Here is a 6,501-nt window from a genome sequence, read left to right on the forward strand (position 1 = left end):
TCTACCCACAGTTTACACACTGCTGGAATGAAGGTCCCGGATGTGAATGTGTGTGTGTGTGTGTGTGTGTGTGTGTGTGTGTGTGTGTGTGTGTTTTACTGGTTATTACCAGTAGGTTAACCTCGCCTACCAGGCTTTACCAGTAGGTCACAGTGGTCTTCAACGTGTTCAGACCAGGGACCCCCAAACTGATGGGGAGATGGAGCAGGGACCCCGGAGTGGCTGTACCACAGCCATTTATAAATGTCAATACTATCAATCTATCACTAACAATCTGTCAATTGCACAATACTCATGTAGCCTATACAAGCTTTTCAAAAGAGACAGAATCATGTTTTTGGAGCGGTGAAAGCGCTCCCAATAGACAGGTATGTCCGTGGGTATGTCCGTGGGTGGCTGGGTGGGTGGGTGGCTGGGTGGCTGGCTGGCAATAGCCTGGCAATACCTTGAGTGGCCACACACAACACACTAGTTAAAGGAGGGGCGCTGTTTTGTGCAGGCCAGGCACACTCACCACTCACTCACAGGCACAGTTTACTCACTCACTCACTCACTCACTCACATAGGGTACAGCTGCTCAAATTCACCGCTCCACTTCGAACCGAGGTTTGATTTTTTGTTATATTTAAAGGGATATTTCACTTTCAAAAAAACTTTTGGTAATTGTATCATCTAATCAGGCTTTTATGAATACCCTGAACAGAATTAGCTTGATTGAATATTTAGATATTTGATGTAAATGTTACCAGGCCCTCCAGGCCCAGGGCCTCTCCCCAGTCCCCACACACACCCGTTGTAACTTCAAACTTCATTTTAACCATGATAGATTCATTAAAAACACCCATTATTTTTTCTGGTGACTCATACTACCCTCCTAATATGTGAGCAGGCCATGTTTTTTCGATAACTTTTTTCATTTATTTTTAATAATTATTTTTTGTATTTCATTTTTTCCATTTTCCCAAATAATTATTAAAAATAAATGAAAAAAGTTATCGAAAAAACACGACCTGCTCACGTATTAGGAGGGTAGTATCTAGTATGAGTCACCAGAAAAAAATAATGGGTGTTTTTAATGAATCTATCATGGTTAACATTTTTGAAGTTACAATGGGTGTGTATGTGGAGAGAGGCCCTTCCACTGCTCCCTGTTGAAAGTGGAATATCCCTTTAAAGACAAATTATTATTTTTTCTTTCTTTTTTTAAATAAAAATAAAAAATATATATATTTTTCCCCCAACAATTTCGGGGACCCCCTGCAGTGTCCCCGCGGCGTTATTTGGAATTGCACTCCCCGCGGACCCACTAGTGGTCGCGGACCCCCTGTTGAAGACCCCTGCTGTAGGATATTGTTACTGGTAGTGCACACTTCAGCAGTGGTTCTCAAACCTGTTCATGTCAGGACCCCTAAATGTGTATTTGGCCACGGACCTCCATCTGAATAGACTTTGTTGTGCCAAGGACCCAGTCATATACAAGATTTGTAGTGTTAAAATGACAAAAATATTGTAACATTTTCAAATAATAATACGATATATATATTTTTAAGTATATGTGGCCCTGGTGGTCCCCACTGCATTAGACCACAGACCACCATAACCCTGAGAGTGTTACATTTACATTGTAACACAGAGTTAAAGGTAAGCATGGGTTCCTAACTATCCATCATTTAAGTAGGCCTACTTATTATGCAGAATGTCTCATTTTATAGTATAAGTATACGTTTTAAATGTAATAAAATGTTGAAAATAGCAATGCGGTATGCATTCTGAGCTTTGTAGCTATTTTCAAGTTGCTTAAAAGGTTTGAATTGGTTATGTCAGAGTTGTCAGTCAGGGGACCTAAACATGTCAGCTAGGCACAGTCCCTCCCTAACAATGAATATGAAAAGATCAGAATGCAATAAAACAACAAATAATTGAAATGCTAATAAATCATAAATATATAGTTTTATTTGTCTATATACTTGTTATTATTGTAAGGTCTAATTCAGTGCAATTAGTTGTCTTTTGTTTTTTTCCCCCATCATCTGCTGGACTCCCGTAATATAATGTCTTGTCCACGGGGAGGCAGTAGTGGATAGAAAATAAAATAGTCTGTAAAGCATTGGCACCTGTTGGCAAATTATTAGCTAAGTGTCTGGGACTGGGTAGAGTGGTAGACTAATCACTTGCGTTTTGTTTGTTTGTTTGTTTGTTTGTTTGTTTTTGTTTGTTTCAAGTTTCCAGTGAAAACGAACTTCTGGTAAAGATCAGTGGTGGAATAAGTATCCTACTCACATGTTGTACTGTAAGTAAAAGTATCAATACTGCAACGTATAGAAATGCACTGTTACAAGTAATTAAAAATGTACTTGAGGAAAAGAACAAAAGTATCAAAATGTAGGCCTACTTCAAGTAAAAGTAGAAAGTCATTGTGCATTATGTCCCATTTCACAAGTTTTCAAATGTATACAAATTGTTTGAAAACAGCAGATCTACAAGCTCACAATGCAAAGTGTTGTGAGCTTGTAGATTGCTATTTTCAAAGGGCTGAAGTGGTTGTATGTTTTGTAATAATAATCAAAATCTACAAAGTAACTATAGTACCGGTAACTAAAGTTCTCAAATAATTGTAGTGGAGTAAAAGTACATATTTGCCTCTGAATGTACTAGAAGTAAAAGTACTGAAAATTGGAAATACTTCAGTAAAAGTAGGCCTCAAAGCTGTACAGTACTTGAGTAAATGTACTTGGTTACACCACTGTAACTGCACAGAGGATTGTGGCTCCCATTGTGGCCTGTGACCTGACCTGATTCAGTGCCAGGCAGAGCAGGCTGCTATAGTTGTCAAGGTATGATTATGGTGACACCTATAGAAAGCACACCTATATGTATAATACAGTATAACAGTGGTTCTCAAACCTGGGGTCGGGACCCCAAATTATTTTGTGGGGTCCCCAGGTGATTAGCTTAATGTAAAAAAAGAATGTCTCACTCAACAGTAAACAAACCAACATAAGTGTATACAGGGTATACACATATTTATAAAGTGACAATTTAATGCTTTTCAAGACGGTACCAGAACTGGCCAAACTGTCAAATATTAAGTAAGCAAGAGACGAATATTGTGAAAATAGCAGATCTACATGCTCACGACGCCTCGCAATGCAGTAGATCTGCTATTTTCACAATATTTATCTGTGGAACCGAGTCACATAAAATGTAATACCTCTACCTATAAGTGCTTGTGGGGGGGGGGGGGTCCCCGGTATATGTTTATTTTGGGGGTCACAGCCTAAAAAGGTTTGAGAACATTGGCAGTATAATATAATATTTAAGAAAGTGTAGGCCCAGTAAGGCTAAAGTTCTTCTATCGCATCATTATGTACGTAGGTCTACACTGTGGTAGAATGTAGGCCTATTACCTTTTTAAACTTTGGTTAAAAGTTGGTGGTTAAACTTTAGCTTTATCTAATATAGGCCGTATACTGTGACAATAATCTTACATTTCTAGATTACCAACATTATAAATAAACAACAGTAAGGATTGGATTGCAATTGGGGCAAAGCTATAGTGTAGCACCCACACAAAACAAATAAAGTCAGCAAATGCCTTATTTATCATACTAGCCCTTACCCGTTCAAAGATATGAGCTCCGAAATGATGTGCAGTGTGTGGGTTATGGGATGTGCACTGTGCACACAGTATATGAGGGATGGAAAGTAACTTTAACTGGTGCTTGCATGATAATATGTAGGAGCATCAATGTAAGAAATACCCGTTTCGTTTAATGGCTCATATAATACTGCATGGGAAACTATGGTACAACTGGGGGCGGTTCACCACTTAGAAACACCACCACTTGTACAACTACCCTATGTTATTATGCATGCATTAAGGTGAAGAAAAAACTATATAGAAGGAGTGTAGTGTGCCTTCATTTTCTCTAACCCCACTATATAAACTTTCTATACATGACACCGGTAAGAGGGATTTGCAATCAGAGTACCTGCGTGGGAATCACTGAGAATCCCCTGATCAGTCACACACACACACACACACACACACACACACACACACACACACACACACACACACACACACACACACACACACACACACACACACACACACACACACACACACTTTACATGCATCATTTTTCATATTCTTCTTCTCCATGGAGCGGTAATGACTGTTTTCTCTCTGATCACCTCTGTGCAGACAGGGATTACAGTCTTAACACAGAGACCACATGAGCCATGCAGTCTCTGTGCTGCAGCTGGTAGCAAAAGTTTCATGTAGTCATCATTTCTAACATGAATTCACCGTCTTTCAATTCCATGTAGTCATCATTTCTAACATGAATTGACTGTCTTTCTTTCTATGTAGTCATCATTTCTAACATGAATTAACTCTCTTTTACAGATAGGTTATAAATAATAAAGGATCATCACGTTTACTTTAGTTCAGTGGAGTGTAGTTATCTTGTTGTTGATCATACCCTGACAATAATTATAAATAAGGTTAGATATCACTTTTGACCAGAACTGCAAAATGAGTACAATAACTAGAACAAAGTAAGACAAGGTTCAGGCAACAATCAATCTAGATTATTATACAACCACTCCGATGACTCTGTTCAGGTCTGTATGTGTTACATAACATTATAATATTACAAATGCAAAGAGTCCCTCCAAATGGGGAAAGTCCTGTTCTGGCGAAGCCCGAACTGGCGAAGTGGGGATTTGTCTCCTACCGTAGCGATCTGGCGAATCGATTGTCCACGACACTGCAAGCGGCGCGAAGGCCAGCGGACCTTGGTCCTGCTCTTCGCCCCCGAGCGCCGCAGGCGCGAGTGGCCGCGAAGAGCGGGCCAGGGCCGCGCGGCCGGCGGAGCGCCGCGCGAGTTACGAAGCCGTGGTGAATGCAATCGTTATATTTATGCCCAGGCCGTAAGGCCTGGGCAAGCGCACGATAAACGCCCTGTCCAGAAGACGTTCGCCAGATCGCTACGGTATCGGACATTTCCCCACTTCGCCAGTTCGGGCTTCGCCTAAAAGGTACGTGCCCTCCAAATGATCCAGAATGCCACAGAAAGCAGGGGGGGACTATTGTGGCGGAACTATTGTGCCGCAGCGCACGTTTCCGGTCGGACATATTTGACCGGCGGACTATTTTATACAGAGGCAAAATATGAGGGTAATAACGAATACAACTGTATACAGAGGTTTGGAAACGACATCTTGCAAAGGTGACATGGGTGTTTGAATCTTTAAGCTATATTTAGTACATATGTAGTACATCTTGGCCAAGTGGTTTGGTATTTAAGTTAGCGATACATGACCCGGAAGTAGATCACTTACTCTTTTGTAATATAAAGATAATAATGTTTTTTTGCCAAAGCAGATGGGCCACATAAAGCTGAAACTATAGGACTAATCAATCATCTTTTTTTAATATATCTTTTAGTTTTTGAGCGGTGCTAACCGCTCCTACATTTGACTTTGTGTGTAGGTCCCATGTCCCTATGTATGCAGTACCAATAGCTCACATGAGACTAACGTCACATGAGTCATATTATATTTCTATATTAAAATTGTAGAAATGTATGAATCTTGAGAGCAGCCCAACAAGTCAAGGTAAACGTGAAGCCGTACCAAGCCAATAAAATCTATTCTTGCTCTATAATGCAGTTGAGTTTAGGACATGAATTGTGTGAAAGGTTCTTGTGTTAAAGAGGGAAGGAAATGCTTGAATGCTCAGAAATTATAGTAAAAGTGTGCATATTATTAGACAGGCTTCACATCAAAGGTGGAAGTTGTGAAGACAGACAAAAGGCCCTTTAGGCAGTCAGTCAGACAGACAGTGTTTTAGTGTGCTTGTCTTAGCTTTATAGCCCGTTAACTCATAAACACTTGAATGCTCTGCTTGTTTTTCTGGAATGGACAGGGGTGTACACAGCTGGACCCAAAGTGAACATATCTCTCAATCTTGCTTGACGGTATAATTTTCTTCTTCAGTTAATTTCCTACTCAGCCATTGTCCACAATCATGTCAGTGTGCTGTCCTATGAGTGCGTCTGAGAGTATATTGGTGCAATTTTGCTTGGTGTATAGCACCAGACGGTGAGGAGTCTCCCACTGCGCTAACGGCACTGGCTGAGTTGTTAACTGGTCTGCTTATAACCAACTCTGACTCTCCTCAGACAAGGGCTAAGAAAGGATGGAGCCCCAATATGTAATTACCCCACAGGGAGCAATGCTGCAACCTCTCCCAATCTCCTCTGAAACCCTTTGAAGCTGCCCCATGGGGAGCTGTTTGTTATCGGGACACATGCGTCATTGATTACCCCTTTTGCAGACTTCCAAGGACAGTGTGTAGAGGGAATAGACATAGCAGGGGGATGGTTAGTGTCCTCAGTCCGTGGACACAAAGATGGCCCTGTGCCCAACTGCCCATGTCAGAAATTAAATGCCTACAGAATGGTTAAGTGTGTTGGCTGCCTGGACAGTGTG

The sequence above is a fragment of the Nannobrachium achirus genome (assembly GCF_963921795.1).
Source record: "Nannobrachium achirus genome assembly, chromosome: 13".
NCBI lineage: Eukaryota > Metazoa > Chordata > Actinopteri > Myctophiformes > Myctophidae > Nannobrachium > Nannobrachium achirus.